The sequence below is a fragment of the Lipotes vexillifer genome, unplaced genomic scaffold, assembly GCF_000442215.2.
Source record: "Lipotes vexillifer unplaced genomic scaffold, Lipotes_vexillifer_v1.1 scaffold1055, whole genome shotgun sequence".
NCBI classification, from domain to species: Eukaryota; Metazoa; Chordata; class Mammalia; order Artiodactyla; family Lipotidae; genus Lipotes; species Lipotes vexillifer.
The window spans coordinates 861,093-878,606 of record NW_006785407.1 but is presented as its reverse complement, the minus strand read 5'-3'; the positions used below and the strand labels follow the sequence as shown (position 1 = coordinate 878,606).

The 17,514-nt window shown below is 45.1% G+C and overlaps 1 protein-coding gene across 1 annotated transcript in view; it reads right to left on the bottom strand.

The window, feature by feature from the left end:
• AGPAT4 (1-acylglycerol-3-phosphate O-acyltransferase 4) overlaps positions 1-17,514 on the bottom strand; it is a 111,279-nt gene that overhangs the window by 93,172 nt on the left and 593 nt on the right. The window lies entirely within an intron of this gene.

Here is a 17,514-nt window from a genome sequence, read left to right as displayed (position 1 = left end):
GGGGGGGGGGGGGATAGTTTTGGGATGATTCAAGCACATTACATTTATTGTAATTTCTATTATTATATTGTAAAACAGAAATATTGTATTGTAATATATGATGAAATAATTACACAACTCACTATAATGGTGACAGGAGATGGAGCTCAGGCGGTAATGCGAGCGATGGGGAGCGGCTGTAAATACAGATGAAGCTTCACTTGCCCACCACTTGCCTCCTGCTGTGCGTCCCGGTTCCTAACAGGCCATGACCAATACTGGTCCGTGGCCCGGGGGTTGGGGACCCCTGGGTTAGAGAGATAATGGGCAATAATACTTTTCTTCTTTATGCTTCCCTGTATATTCTAATTATTCAACCAAGAGTATTTACCACTCTGGTAATATATTTAAGTTAAAAAAAAAAAAGCTCAAATTTTTACACTACATTTTTCAGATTACTTATGTATGTTAACATATATTGCTTGATATCGCTCTCTGATTTATTAGTGTACCCATGTTACAGGTAAGGAAATGGAGGCTTAGGGAAGTTCTATGACTTGTTTAGTTTGGTCACTAAACTGGTCCCGTACCTTCTCTGAGTCTCAGTCTCCTCTTTATTATTTCCATCAGCCTACCTCACAAAACTATTGAGGGTGAAAAATAAGACAACTGACTTGAAATACCAAAAAATTTTAAAGTGACTTATAAATATATAAGCCACTGGTTATCTTTTTTCACGATTATGCTCTTTATATCTCTGTCCCTGCTCTGTACACAGTGAAAAATAACTAAGTATTGAGGAATATGGGAAAAAGTACATTCTTACAAAACCTCGGGTACCATTTCAACTGTTCCTTCCCAAGGAAAGAAGTATTCATTAGCCAATGGTTTACTGCCGGGAGATTTACTCCTTAGTCCTGGATCTAAGCTTCATTCTAACAGTAATTTAATTCTTAGAGATGAGTAAATACAGACTCAAAGGACAGAACAAAAAAATGGATTCAGTACTAAAAGCAAGTGCTTTTTGGTTTCAGATAATGCTCTTCACACGACTTCCTTCCTGGTTTCTAAGAAAGCAAATCCTGGCAGAGTGGAGAGCTCTGGAAATACAACGCCTGGACTCAAAAAAGCTAGTGCCCGAAAACTGTTAAGAAAAAGCACAAACTGCTGCACACACGCAGCAAACCATTTGTACTGTTCCAAGGGCGGTACAGAGCCAGCTAACCTGCACAGCACTTCCAGCCCAAGAATACTCTAGGTTGAAAGGGACATAGCCTTGGTTCCCTGATAAAACCCAATAAAATCGCCACTATTTGAGTTGAACCAACAACCCTTCTGACAGTCACTTCTGCATTCCTTTCCTGTGGTATCTCACAGATCAAATTCTCCTGCATTAATTCTATAACAACATTTTGATATAGGTCTGAATACCAAAGGGTACTGGATTTGAAAACCTGAGACATTTATGCAAAATATTATGCTTCCTTAGCCTCAGAGAAGACTTGGAGAAAGAAGTGAATGAAAAACACCTAGCTCTAGTTCCTCAGATATTAAACAGATCTGCCATATGTATGACCCAGAAATTAACACTCGCAGGTGTCTACTCAAAAGAAATGAAAACAATAAGTCCTCACAAAACCCTGTACACGAACATTTACAGCAGCATTATTCATAATAGCTAAAAGATGGAAACAGCCCCAAAGTCTATCAACTGACACATGGATAAAACAAAAACTGACCCATGGATAGCCCCACAGTGGAATATTATTCAGCCACAAAAAAGAATGAATTACCGATACATGCTACAACATGGATGAACTTCAAAAACATTACACTAAGTGAAAGAAACCAGTTAAAGAAGACCACACATTGTATGATTCTGTTTATACAAAATGTCCAAAATAGGCAAATCTAGAGACAAAAAGTAGCCTAGTGACTGTCCAGGGCCAGAGGGCAGTGGGGATGGGAAATGCCCATGGGTAAGGGGTTTCTTTCTGAAGTGATGAAAATGTTCTAAAAGTAGATAGTGGTGGTGATGCTTGCACAACTCTGTATATATTACAATATATTACAAGCCACTGATTGTACACTTAAAATGGGTGAACTTTATGGCATGTGAATTATATCTCATAGTTGTTTAAAAACACAAAACAAACTCCTGGCCCTACAGAAGACAAAAACCTAAGCATAGTCAGCTCTCAGGCCACATGTGATAGAACCACATGTGTCCTGGCACTGTTTGAATGAAGGAGTGAATGAGGCCGAGGGGAGTTCCAGCCTGCGTGAAAAAGGGGCTCTCCCCTCACCCAGGGAATAGAGCAAGATGTTGGGGCCCAGGTCTGCTGATGCAACGTTGGTGCCAGCCTGAGCGCTGTCGGGTGTACAGCGGGTCTTCTGACACTGGCATGACTTCTGTGAGGCTGGGCCACAAATAAGGTAGGAGGGGACCTCACCTCTGATCCTGAGTATAGCCTGTGGGAAAGGCTGGAAGGATTTTCACCACCTCTGAGTTTTCCAGGCAGCCTCAAAGAGCAGAGGGAACTCACCCCCAGACACATGCCAACAGCAGCTACTGCCACAATCTAGGCTTTGGCTTAAGGTCCAGAGGAAATCTTCAGTGGACCAAAGGTGTTTTCCCCTTCATGCAAGGCTGCTCTGAATACCTGAGACTGAATACTCTGCTTCTGGTCAAACCCACTCAAGTTGGAAGTAGACTGCTGTTTGCTACAGCAGACTCACCATGATTAAATTCGGATGAAATTTCAAGGCTCAAATATGCAGAAGAAATGCTACTTAGAGCTATAAGATCAGCTGCCCTTTAATGCCAAGCAGAGCAGATGCTGACAAAGCTTCCCCGGAGCAGAGCTCCATGAGGCAGGTGTGGTGTCTGGGGGCTCACACGGTCCCCCCAGGAGCCAGCACGCCCCCCCGGCCACCACAGCAGACATTACGGAAAGAGTTCATGAATGAAATCTGGAGAATTGCCAAAAGTGGGTTAATGAAATAAGTGGGGAGATAAGTAATTGAAGGGAAAGAAATGGATCCATCAGTCTGTCAACATCGAAATCTTCACATTTTCTGGATGGTGGAAGGCAAACGAAGCAACAAGACAGAAATCAAGAATTTATGTCCCTGGGCTCCAATTTTAGCTCCAGAAGACTTTCTCTTTTCCCAAAGTCAGAGTGGTGAATTTGATAACGTCTTGCATCAAATTCAAAACATTCGCTGTGCTAGTGTCACTGAGCCCCTGTGGCCAGGGAGGGGTCGGGTCAGCTGCTCCAGTTTTCCTCTAAACTCTTGCTATGGAAATTAGTGTCCCTAAGTGGGATGCTGGGATAGGGATAAAGTGACAAGGAAAATGGGACTTATTTCTAATCTGTGCTTTGGATCAGGAATAAAAGTAGTAAATTTAAATTCACATGAAAGCTGAAAACCATACAAATATCCATTACCAGTTAAGCAAGTAAATAAGACGTGGGTTATCCATACAACGTATCCCAGCTCAGCAAAACAATGGAACACACTACCAACCCACGTAACACGGTGACAGGGACTTCCCTGGAGGCACAGTGGTTAAGAATTTGCCTGCCAATGCAGGGGACATGGGTTCAATCCCTGGTCCAGGAATATCTCACATGCCGCGGAGCAACTAAGCCCGTGCACCACAACTACTGAGCCTGCACTCTAGAGCCCGCGAGCCACAACTAGTGAAGCCTGTGCGCCACAGCTACTGAGCCCACATGCTGCAACTACCAAAGCTCATGCGCCTAGAGCTGGTGCTTTGCAACAAGAGAAGCCACCGCAATGAGAAGCCCGCGCACCGCAACAAAGAGTAGCCCCCGCTCGCAACAACTAGAGAAAGCCTGCACGCAGCAACGAAGACCCAACGCAGCCACAAATAAATAAACAGAAAGAAAGAAAGAAAGAAAAGAAAAAAGAAGCACAGGGATGGACCTCAAAGCACTAAGCCTTGCGGATGGCAGCCACTCCCACTTAAGAGTCTATTTCTCTTAGCCCCCTTCTAGAGGATGCCTGTCACTCCTTGGACAAATATTTCCTGAGGCACCATCCTGGGGAGTGGAGACACCGAATGGCCTCAGGAGATTTCTATGTTGTGCGACAGACAATAAGAAAATTTAAATTGTAAAGCCAAAGGCTAGGAACTACTCTCCTGGAAGGCACAGTGTGCCTTCAGAATAAAAAGCGAGATGAGGGTACCTGGTGAGGTCCGGACAGACTTCATGCAGGAGGGCCCCACACCCAGCTCTTGGGATCTTCTGAACAGAGTTCACTTTCATGCTTCTGAGCCCCTACGTCTTCTGTCCCATCTGCCTGATGCCCTCCTCTCCCCCTCCCCCTCCTTCCCATTGCTGACTTGCCCAATGTGTGCTCATCCTCTAAAACCTGCCCTAGCTGGACTTCCCTGGCGGTCCAGTGGTTAAGACTTCGCGCTTCCAATGCAGGGGGTGCGGGTTCGAACCCTGGTCGGGGAGCTAAGATCCCACATGGCACGCGGCACGGCCCAAAACCAACCAACAAACAAAGCTGCCCTCGCCTGTACCATCCTGCAACCTCCTCTGGAGCAGTTAGATGCGTCCTTCCCAGCCTTGTCACAGTCCCTTCTATCCTCACTGCTACGTTCACCATTACAGAACTTAACCACGTGCAGTAGTGATTACTTACTGCCCGGGTTAACGATGTGAAAGGCTCAGCACAGTACCAAGGCCACATAACATCCGTAAATGAGGCTTCCCTTCCTGTGTATGTCTGCCTTCCCACAAGCCTGAACTCCTTAGGCACTAAAGTGTTTCTCATTTGGTATCCAGAGTCCAGCAGGGACCTGGCCATGACAGCCAGTTAATAAATATTCATAATATGAACGACCTGAACAGTCACATCCAGCACACAGTTGCGGAGAAATGCCCAGCTTGTGGTGTGTTAGTAACTTGACTACCATGTCAATGGAACGTAGCTGCTGTCCTGTGCCCAGATCAGGGCATCATCATAAACAAAGCAAACAGGCAGGTGGGATATTTTACTTTCCCTAAATCCAGCTAATAATGTAATGTTCCAAGCTGTATTTGATGTGGGAAAACTCAGTAATTTAATTAACTCTACCTCTCTTCTAGAAATATATGTTGGTCAGAGATGACAGAAACTTCCAGACTCTTTCTACCCTAACACTCTACCACATCATTAAAATAAAATCCAAGAATGTCGGAAAAATAAAACAAAATCAGAGAAGGGGGTTCCCTGCCACTGGTTTTAACCTCTTTATGTCTTTCTCTTTAGTTATGAAGGAGGCCTGTAGCTTCTTGCTGCCTTCTTATAACAGGGGACCTTGAATGCTGAGTATCTGAAGGGCTCCATAGTGTAAAGGTAGCAACCTTCACGCCTGAGCAGGGGCTCAGGAGCCAGCAGCTGGTTTGCCTTTATCAGCTACTTGACCCTGGGCAAATTACTTAACCTCAGTTCCTTCACTTGTAAACTGGAGACAGTAATAGTTCCTACTTCATGGGGTTGTGGTGAGGATTAGTTGTTTCTAGAGCCCTGCCTGGTACATGGTAATCTTAAATGTGGCATCATCTTCACCATCCTCATCACCTTCATCGTCACCATCACCGTCATCGTCACCATCATCATCACCATCACCACCGCCTTTGTCATGGCTCTGGCTTTCCTTTTGTCCCATCACTTCCCTGCTAGTCACCCTCCTTCCATCAGTGGTCCAAGTTCTCCCAGCCCCTTGGAAACACCTAGAAAACTTAAAAACAAAACCAAGGAACCAGTGAGTCGACCAGCCGGTCCAAGGCAGGTGATTCTAACGAACAGGCAAGGCTGAGCCCAGAGCCGAGACTCTGCCAATGAGACCTGAATTCAGGGAGTGAGATGCGGCCCCTTCGCCACAGCAGCCGTTTCCTCCCTTCACAGGATCCGTGGCTGGTCCCCTGACTCTGCCTCGAAGACCAAGTGTTCGTGCAGGTCACCAAGGCCTCCACCGGTAGCTCCACATCAGCTCACTCCTCCTGCCTTTGAATGAAACCCCCTCCTGCTTCTGTTTTAATGCCAAAGACTCCATTTCGTGCTTGGAAGGCCAGCTCAGAGCACAGCTTCTGAAATGAGGGCCAAGCCGGGAGCAGGCTGCAGGCCACCGTGACCCCCACTGCAGCAATGTCCTCCCTCACCTGGGTCAGCCAGACACGTTCTGAATGAAGGAACTGTCTGGAAAGCTAAAATGTATAACTAAGGTGCCAAAAGGTAAAACTGACAGAACTTTTGTTTTGGTGACAGACTTTCCAGTGTCACCTGGACTCTCCTGCCTTAGGAAATGAAGTCCGCTGGGGACAACATGGACAGCTCAGGACCATGGCTCTGCTGTTCATCAGCGAGTCTCAACCAGTAGGTCATCTTTTTAGGTCCCTGTTCTTTCTTTCCCTGCCCTGCCATCAACTGCTGCTTTTCTACCATTTACCCAGGAAGACGGAGAACCAAGCTTGTTAAGCCAGTCATTTCAGTGTTTTGCGTGCTAAGTAGGTTTCTGGAAAAATCAGATTAAGCCTAATGAAGAACACAGGCTTTTGACGATAATGTTTCTCACTTTATACTTAAGATCTGGGGCTGCGTTCCACATGGCTGGATATGTTACCATCTCTTAAATGGGATATGTTTCAGCAGACTTTTGGTTTAATCTGAATTAGATAAACTCCCTGTGGTCAGAGAGTACCTTTTCTCCACTTTCCCTCCAGAATGCCAAGCCCATCGCCTGTGTCACACAAATATTCAAACGTGAATTTCCCTGGAATAGATGGTAGTACTTCTAATGCACGCACCCCATAGCACCTTGATAATCTGACAGCACTATTTCCATTTTCAAATGATTACTATGGGGCGGTCCAGTGGTTAAGACTCCACACTTCCAATGCAGGGAGCACGGATTCGATTCCTGGTTGGGCAGCTAAGATCCCACATGCCGAGGGGTGTGGCCAAAAAGTTTTAAAAAAAAGATTACTATGAAACGTTGGGTCAAGTGACACTTCATATATGCACTTAATAACATGATTTTAAAAAGAGCATGTACACATACACACACACACACACACACACACACACACACACACACAAAGAGGCCCACCCTTCTTATTACTCTCTAATACATTAAAAAAAAAACACTTAGTTTGCTTGTGCCTGGGCAAAGTCCATAGCTCAGATTTTTTTTCCTCCAACGTCTTACTGTAAAGGAAAAAAAAAAATGGTTTATTGGGGTAGTTAGGTATTGGGCTCTTTCCATCTCTTACAATGAGCTCTATCCAAGCTTTTCATTTCACGCAGGAGGTTTGGGTGAGGTTATTCTGGAGAATGTGAGACCCTACCTTTATGATAGCTTGTTAGTATCTGAATTGGCAAAGTTCACCTGCCTGACTGTTTCGTTCAGATTTCAAAAGATAACCCCATGCAGGAAGGTTTTATGAGAACAGGAAGATAACTCACCCCAAAACGATAAGATAACAGGTATCAGCCAGCAATAAGAGTTGACTCCTTGTCCAAGAGATAGTCAGGGTATTGGGAGAGGAAGAGAGATCAGAAAGAAAAGAACAAGGGCTGGGCTCATCTAGAGAAGCTATTACTCCATTATTAAGGGAGGGAGGGCAAAAAAGGTGGGTGACCAGAGACAAAAAGGGATCCAAGCAACCTTCCATCAGTTAGACCTTCAGGAGCAGAGAGACACAGAGAAGGAAACAGTCAAGGTGGGTAAACTCTCAGGGATTACTCAGGCCCAGCCCCATCCCATCTCATCCCCAAGACTCACCACTGGAGAGAGTAGGAAGCAGGGGAAGGGAAAGGACTATTCCTTCCCACAGCCAGCTACAGATTACCCAGCTCAGTCTTTTCTTCTCAAAAATGTCCACAGAAATATTGCCTTCTGCAGAGGAAACTAACTGTGAAGGGTCTGGAGCTATGGCCTAAAGCCATCCAAACAACCCAGCCTGAAAAGTCTTCTGTATTGTCTTAAAAGTTCATGTAAATTTTGCGTTATGTCATGGCGTGTCCATGTTTGTTTTCTTTTTAAAAATTCTTTTCCCTTGGATCTTCTGGCAAAATTGATGCTTGAGTGAGCTGGGCCCAGTTTACCCTGCAACTGGCACATGCCCCAGATGGCCCCAGGATGAGGTGGCTGAAGAATCTGCATCCACCCTGGACCCCCCTCCTTAATGGGACCAGGAAACAAGGACCCAGGATGTGCCAGGCCACTTCCCAGTGCCAGGAGACAGCACAGACTAAGACAGTCCCTGGTTTCAAGGAGCCCAAGGTCCCACAGAGAGTAAGCAGGTGGCCACAGCTGGGGCCGAACCCAGGCTCTGTGGCACAGCCCTGCTCCCCCTTATGCCACGCTACTCCCTGTGGACCTAAAGGCTGCCAGTCTACTAGGCCCAGCAGAGAGCGGCTAGAGAAGGGGGCCTGGTAGTCTCCGGACTCTCATTAATGAAACGTGCCTGTGGCCTTTGACAAGGGCAGGACACCTTGACCGCCAGGAGAATCCTCTCCCTGCCCAGAGAAGCAGGCAAGGTTATGTCATGTGCTCATTAGCAAATTGCAGCTCAGGGCCCGCCCAGCACCCACAGGACACAGCGAGCTCCTAGCCTTGCAAAGCACAGACAGTATGTCTTCTCTGGGGAGTCAGGCCAGAGGGAAGCTTTTTAAACCAGACTGTCTTAAAGACAAATCACAGTTCAGCCGTTTCAGAAGACAGAAGCAGTGGGAGAAAGGAGGAAGTGCCAATCTGGCTAAAATTGGAACCCATGTAAATAATTAAAATAATCAGGCACATCTAAAATATCTCTGTGGTCCTCTCTCTGTTGCCCTTAAATGTTAACTCTATTATTCCTCTAGGAATGGAGGCCAAATGAGGATTTTAGAGACACCATGAAACTGTCATTACATTGCTTGGTCTTAAGTAACTTCTTAAACTTCCGCATGATTTGGGAGGTTAAGATGAATTTCTGCACATTTTGAAGCTATGGAAATCCTTTCCCCCTAAAAGAAGATCCAGGGAAATTGTGGGAAAGAATACATCATACAAGTAAATACGATGCTTTTATAATTCTTTATAGATCAAAAGTCACAGTCTTTGCTCCACCAACAGGTATTGCTAGCTCTGTGACTCAGGAAAGCTAGCTAACCACTCTGCCTCAGTTTCAAGTCAGACTAGAGAAAAGAATTCACAACCCACAAGGCTGGATAAGGACAAAATAGGATCGGACAGGCAGAGCACACAGCACAGTAGTAGATGCTGAATAAAGGGGGTTGATATTATTAAAGTGCATAAATGACTACATTACAAAGCATAATAGAGGTGACCCTTTGGGAAGAATATTACAGGAAAGGTTTCTTTCTGTATTTACTATCCCAGAGCATCAAAGAGGCCCTCTGTACAACCCATTACAAAATCCTGGGGCTCCATCTCCCGGAGCTCTCAGCCCGGCTCTTTCTGCATTGTCCTCCCAGGCCTGGCCTCCACCTTGGTCTCCTGCACCAAGGCACCAGCCTGACGGGGCTCTCCCTGCCTACGATGACAGCCAGGTCAGTTCACAGGGTCCAAGGGACGGGGTGACCCCCACCTCACTGTCCCTGCTGTCCAGTCCCCTTCACCACCTGGCACACTCTCATCTCTGATCACTTCCTGATTCACATCCTGCCCCTCTGTAAACAGAGCACCCCAGCATTAGCACCCCACTTCTAGGAAGCATTTCTGAAGCCCCAGACTGGCTGGGGGATCAGGGGCTCCCCTTTCTATGCTCCCACAGCGCTCTGCACTCTCTGCACCAGTGTGTTAAAATGATCCACTTAGGTTTCTGTCCTGTCCTCCAGGCAGTGACCCTGTCTGGCTCATCCGTGTACCCTCAGTGCCCAGCCAATAACAGGCTGGACACAAGGATTCAGAAATGCTGTAAGAAGATTCTGGAATTGTGTGGGGTGTGGGAATAACAGACTCACTCCACTCACTCCCATCTTTCAGGTCCTGGAAGGGAGGAGGAAGAAGGGCAGACAAAAGGAAGGGACAGCGCAGAGACTAGACACCTCGTGAGCCCCAGGCATGGGGCTGGAGAGCGGGCCTTACCTGAAGCAGGGTGGTCCAGGATGAACAGGGAAGGTGGCCTCCAACCCAGTGGGAAGCGCTGGAGACCAGAGACCAGGAGGGAGAGGCTGGAAACACCCACCACAGCTGGAGGTCTGTGCTAAGAGACAAGTGATTACTAGCAAGACCTGTGCATGTAGCACGTGGTTCTCGGCGTAGACCCAGGAAATGGCGTGAATCAGCAAATCCCAGCAAAGGTGAGGTCAGTTCTGCCGAGCAGCTCACAATCTTTCTATAGATATGTAATCCATCCCACCCAGAGTTTAGGCCACCCTGTCGGCCAGGCCCAAGGGCAGGGTCTCCCTAAACAGAGTTCTGAGTCCTGTCCCCCACCCAGCCCCGCCCAGCTCCCTCCCTGCAGCCTCAGGTTACAAGGTGACTGCTGCAGGTTTGCCAGAGAAAGGGCACTAAACTTTGAATACATTCCAGTTACAGGTCTGCCTTTCACTTATTTTATTATTATTTTCCAATTCCTGTCTATTTATTAATTTCAGTGAATGAGCTGCACCTTTGGTTTGGGGAGTACAGGTTAATCCTGAGGGGTGCGTTTGCTTGGATGGGGGAGCCGACCACGTGAGCTCAGACGTAGCAAGTCCCTAAAGCAGCGGTTCTCAAGTGCAGGTGACTTCGCCCTTCCAGGGGACATTTGGCAGAGTCTGGGGCATTTTGGGCTGTCAAAATTGGGGTGGCGGTGGCATCTAGAGATGGAGGCCAGGAATGCACAGGAGGGCTCCACAACAAAGACTTATCTGGCCCAAAATGTCAACAGTGCTGAGATTAAGAACTTGCCCTGGGGTGGGGGGGGTGGTGATGAATTGGGCCATTGGGATTGACATGTATACACTGATGTGTACAAAATTGATGACTAATGAGAACCTGCTGTATAAAAAAATAAATTAAATTAAATTTAAAAAAAAGAAAGAACTTGCCCTAAAGGAATGTCAACCTTGGAGGACCTGGCTGGAAGGAAATCAGATCAGGCACATCTGACCCTGGATCTCTTGTGCCCACTTTTTGTCTAGGCTACAGCACCCATTCAGTGCCAGGCGTGCTGCACTGTGCTAGAAACTTTCATGAGAAGCCCCCAGTGCAGATGAGGCTAGCCCATTCAGTGCCAGGCGTGCTGCACTGTGCTAGAAACTTTCATGAGAAGCCCCCAGTGCAGTCATGAGGCTAGAACTGCAAAGGACTGTCTATAATGTAATAGCATCTGGAAAGAGTGACTTTTAGGAAGAATGAACGGGATTGAGGAAGAATATCAAGCCAGCAGAGGCCAGAGATTCGGGAGATAGAGGCCCAGAGGGTGACACACATTTGGGAAGGAAGCTACTCACCGCGTCTCCTTTCAACCTACCCTTCCCCACAGCAAAGGAGAGAGGAAAGGGGAGGTTTTAGATGATGGCATTGATTGTGTGCTGACGGCTGCAGCATCCTGGGATGAAGCGCCAGTTACGGACAGGCTCCTTAAAATTTCATCAGCCTGGGTTAACCTCTGCCCCAAGAGAGGTGACAGCTCAGGAGGGAGCTGACAGAGATGGGAAGACCAAACTTCACTCAATTCATTTCTCCCGTTCTCATTTCAAAGTCTGTCTAAGATAAGCACTGGTGGTATCTTTTCAGATAACACTCTGCCTTTAAACTTGCTAACTGATCTGTTGACAACCAACAACAGACAAGAAACGCTAACTCCATCTACCCATGGCCTCGGAAACCACTGAGATCGGCCATAGCAGATATCCTTACGAGCAACCCCTTGGCAAAGGTCAATCCTTGGTTATAAATTGGTTTTGCGAACTGTTCATATTGAATTTGATGTATGAACTGCACTGTCACTCAGATGTTTTAATCACAGGACCTGTTCCCTTCCCCCACCGTAACACCTTTCTGGCTAAACCACAACAAAATAACCAAGCCCCCTGAAAACTATTAGAGTGGTTTGTATTAGAAGTATGGCTATTTGTTCCCCGCCCGCCCCCTCCAAGTTCTAAAATACTACTCCCTCTTCCAAAATTTCTGAAGGCTCCTAAAACGTAGGATGGAAGGTATGCAAGGGAAGGTCCATACGGTAGAGAGCTGTTCACAACTGCAGAAATACTGTGTGTCTATGTCCCAGGCACTGGGCTGGCCCGGGCATAGATGCATAAATACGATACCATGGAAATAGGGGGTCAGCAGTGGGGTACCATGGTCTTGGGTCCAATCTCAGCTCTGTTACTTATTATGGTATTAGGGGAGTAACTTACTCTCTCTCAACTTTACTTTCTCTATCTAAAATGCAAATTGATAACAGTTTATTATGAGGATAAAGGGAATGAATAAATGTGAGGTCTGTGTAAAAGACTTGCCCATAGGGTGCCCTCAGCACAGGTGGGCTGCTATCATTGTCATATGTATCCTACAGGTTGGCCAGTCACCTCAGCGTCCCTGACGGCTTCTACAGGTTACCTGTCATCCCCCAGGCTGAGGAATAATCTCCTGCGGGAATTTCAGTGTCCGGTTTCAAACTACCATGAAGCACACAATGTGCCTCTTCTCTTGTAGGATCCTACATAGAAATGACCATGAAATAGCCATCATGTGTGACCCGAGGTCAGAGGGGAGAGATTGGAAAAACTTCCTGCTGAAGGGAGAAGCTGATCTCATCCACAATCAAAATAACAAAGAAGAGGAGGAATTTGCTAAACGTCTTTTCTCTGAAGGTCAGGCGGGCACTGGAGGCGGGCCATTCCGGATGAACTTGGTTAGGTATTTCCGGCTGAAGGTAGAAATCACGTGCGGTCAGACAATCCTGCTGAGAGGAGCTGCATGACGGCAGGAAATACAAGCAGGAAGTGTTGCAACAAGGTCTTAACATTATTTCTTTGGGGTACTTAGATTTAAAGTGTTGAAACCCACTTGCTTTTGTCAAACGAGACATAGACTTGCAACGTCTTATGGGAAATCTAATGGCAAGAGGATTATCTAGTAAACCAACGGGCATATAATTTGGACGCAGTTGGGAGTCTGTCTTTTTAAAATGTTATATTTTGAGTCCATCTGGAGGGACCTATAGTCCCACGGAGTCTACAGGGAACTCACTCTGAGGGAACTTTGAGAGATTATCTCACTCAGCTTGTATTTCTCAGGAAGAGAATTTACAAGCCTTCTGCCCTCTGTGCCTCTGTGTCCCCGGGGGTCAAATCCTCACTTCTTCCATATCGTTAATCAACAAATGTTTACTGACATCAAACATAAGCCAACCAATGAAGGAAGAGACAAGAAGGTTATAAGATGAACAGTCAACTGCTAAGCACTCTCTCCCTCTCTGCCCAGAACAATCTATGTATAAAATTGTTCAATGAAAGCAACATCTGGTGCCATTAGCCAACAGATACTTCAGTCAAAAACAATCACCTCTGTATATTACACAATGGAATATTACTCAGCCATTCAAAAGAGTGAAATATTGCCATTTGCCGCAAAACAGACGGACCTAGAGATTATCATACTAAGTGAAGTAAGTCAGGCAGAGAAAGACAAGCATTATATGACATCACTTATTTGTGGAATCTAAAAAAATAATAAAAATTAACTTATTTACAAAACAGAAACAGATTCACAGACATAGAAAACAAATTTATGGTTACCAAAAGGGAAAGGGGAGGGGGAGGAAAAAATTTTAAACATGGGGTTCATAGATACACACAACTATATATAAAACAGGTAAACAAGGATTTCCTGCATAGTACATGGAACTATATTCAATACCTTGTATAACCTGTAATGGAAAAGAATCTGAAGGTGTACACCTGAAACTAACACAATATTGTAAATCAACTATAGTTTAATTAAAAAAAAAAAAAAAAAAATACGCCCTGGTTTAAGGGCTGTTTCTACATCTGTCTCTCTGCTAGTTCCTGAGCTTTTTTAGGGAAGAAATAGTTTCCCATTTATTGCTGTATCCATGACATACAGTGCCTGACACATGATACTGATATCATTTGTTGAGTGAATGAGTAAATGGATGGGTGGATGGATTATATATATATGAATGAATGAATGAATGAATGGCGACTGAAAGGTAGGACTAAAGGTGAAAGGAAGAAGTAAAGCAAACCAGACTGGAGGAACAAAAACAAACACAAGTAGAAAATCTTTGTGGAACAGGTCTTGAAAAAATAAAGAAAGACAACAGGTTAGATAGATTGTTCCATGATAACGTTCACCAGAAATTGCTCTTGTTTTAAGATATTTCCTTATTCAGTCATTAGAAGAGAATGGAGATCACCCAGGCACAGTATCTCCCTTAAAAACCCTCCGGATATTTGAAAACCAACTATTTACACTGTATGCGGTTTTGCTCACAGTGTATCCACAGCACTCGGCACACAATAAATGCACAAGAAACACTGTTAAAAGAACAAGTTCATGATTTCAGCTTCCTCTTTCCCAGACCCTTAGCAGTGATTCTCCCTGGTCCATACATGAAGCCAAATTTCCGAGTTCCAAAACTTTCCAAATGGATTCTGTCCTGGGACGAAGATTATTGCATTAGAGTTGCCCAGGTTCTGGGTGATGTGAGATAGTTTTTAAGCCCGGCGTGATTACATATGAACATTTAGGCATCAAAAACCTTTCAGAACTGTGAACACGGTGTCTTCCCATACCCATTAGACCTCCTTTTCAGAATACAGCAGACTGCACAAAATATAGTAAGTTTGCCAAATGCTCATCTGAGCATCCCACAATTTAAAGCAACAGCAATGGTCGGTATTATTAGAATGACGTTGTGGGTGCATGTGGAGTTCCCGCATTCAAATTTCTGACTTGTTTAAAGTCTGATTGCAGTTCTTAGACCTTCAACTCAAGAATAACTGAATTACGAAGGATTCTGCCTCCTACTTACATAGTCCTTCTTTTCTACCAGTCTCGTTCTGGGTTAAACAAAACTCTGTCCCTGAATCCCTCCTAGTTCTTTCCACCAGCACAGACGGCTCCTGGGCTATTTCCATGCTAAAGATGGACTTCTCCCTGCTTTGGACAAGAACCTTGAACCAGGACCCATCTCTCACCACCCGTCCCTGTTACCTGAGACACCTTTGCCTCTTCCCCTTGAATCGTCTGTCCCCTCCCCTTCAAAGCTTCCATGTCACCATCCTCTACTCCTTCCCAGACTCACGGCATCTCGCTTCTCATATCCCTCTTGCCCTGCCTCCTTCTCTCCATCTCTGTGCCCATCTACACACTTTGTCACACCTGTTTGTAGGATTTTAAACACCACTTCTGTTTTCTTCACAAACTTGACAGCACACGGTTCAGAGCCACGAAATCCCAACACGATGGTGACTGACTCCAGCCTCACCAGTTATTTCCTCAGCAACACCTCCATCCAGCCTCTTTCACTGGACCCAGAATTTCTTTTGCATCTATAGCTCCACTGACCCTCCCCGGGTCAAGACTGTTCATTATGTTTTTAACTTCTACTCAGGGTCTGATCACAGGACAGTGATTTCCCTTTTTTTTTGGTTGAAATTCCAAACAATTATTGCTACTTTTCCTTTGAACCCCATCTTACAAGGCTTTTTGCTGTGAAACTCCTATATTTGGAAACTCAAGAGTACTCGCACCACACACTTGACTTACACACTTTCCATCTGCTCCGCAGGGTCATGTAGTAAAGTTTACATCCTTGAGGACCATCTCAGGCTGGAAAAACAGTAACTTAGTCTGACTAGTTTCCACACTTTGCAAACATCGCAAACCTATAAACCTACAACTGTTCATATGTACTAACATGTGCTTTTCAAAACAAGTCATATTTTTTAATGACACTTTTCTGTGTTTTATGACTTTTTAACTAGTTCTCTTGTCTTTACTTAGTTCCCGTTAGTTTTGTGCCACGCTATTTAGCCCCTTTTTTAGATAACTTTTGTATCTGAAATACTTAAGACCTCTTGCACTATAAAAAGTTTTATAAGTCATAGACAACAGCATGTTGAGATACGGATCTTGGCAAGCAGAACCTCATTAAACCACCCCTTCTTCCTGCTTCCCTGAGGAGGGGTTACTCTGAGCTTTCTAAGTGATGCTTTTGGCTTCATAGTGGAAAGGCATTGTGAAGGCTAAGCCAGCTTCACAAATCTTTATCCAAAACTACAGATAATGTTAAGAATCAACGGTGAGATTACTATCGATCCATCTTATAAAGCCTAATTTGGTAATTCAGGACACCCATTAGAAGAATGGTGTCTGTTATCAAACATCTCCTCAGATGCACTGAATAAAAGTATCAATTTGACTCCTACCTGTTAATAAGCCCATTAGGACTATGTCTGTTCAACAGCTGTGTCACTTGATTTTAATTATAGTTAACTTTGCTTAATACTATGTAGATGATACTTTTTTTCCTCTCATGTTTTATATTTTTCCTGAAAATCAACTCTTTTTCTCTCCATAGAGGATACTTAGAAGATTCAGTAGTTTCCCTGCCCAACTACACACACACACACCACACATCACACACATCAAATACACAGACACACACTTTCTTCCTTACGATATCTTTTTTTTTTTCCCAACTGAGGATGCTTGACTAACAATCACAGCTGGGTTAATCTCTTCCCAGTTTTAAAAAAGAGGTCTATGGACCGTCAGCTTAAGGAGAGTGGACAGCTGATCCATATTAGGAAGACGCCCGAAAAACTGAGAATCCTGCTGGTAGTTAACATTTGTTACTCATTTACACTTGTTGAACTTGGATTGTGTGCTAAGTAAGTTCAGACTAGAGCAAAGACCCCTCTTTTAAACATTCAGACTTTTAGGCAGACCTGGGCGGACAATAACGTCAGTGTGAATTCTCAAACACCCTCTACAACTTTTTCCAAGGATCTCACCTCCTCTAAAGAAGGGCTCTTCCCCGCCCCCGCCACTTAGTTTGATCACAGGATTAATATCACGTCTTGAGAACAGTTTAGGCTTTCAAAAAAGACCAGAAACTGAAGACTTACATAAACATCAAATCATTCCTTTTTCTAATTCCCAGATATGATGAGGAAATTCATAGGCTGAAAATTCAGTAAATAAAGAGGTAATTACAAATGCCCGTTTCCTTGACAACTCCCCTCCCCCAGCCCTCCGGTGATAGGGAAAAACCAACACGGGGGTGAGGAGGGGTAGCCGCGAAGCCAGGTTGCCTCTGAGCAGCCTGGGCGAGAACCAGCACGGAAAGCAGCCGACGCGCAGCAAACACAAATAAAGCAATGGATATCGGGGCTGCACTTGGGTGTAGTATTTTTGTGGTTGCCATAGAAACGGCAGAGACGGAAGAACATGTTGCATGACACAAAAGAGACACCGATCGGTAACAGGAACCTTCTCCCCGGCTTCGTCTATTGCAGAGAAAATTATTTCACCCGAGGCGG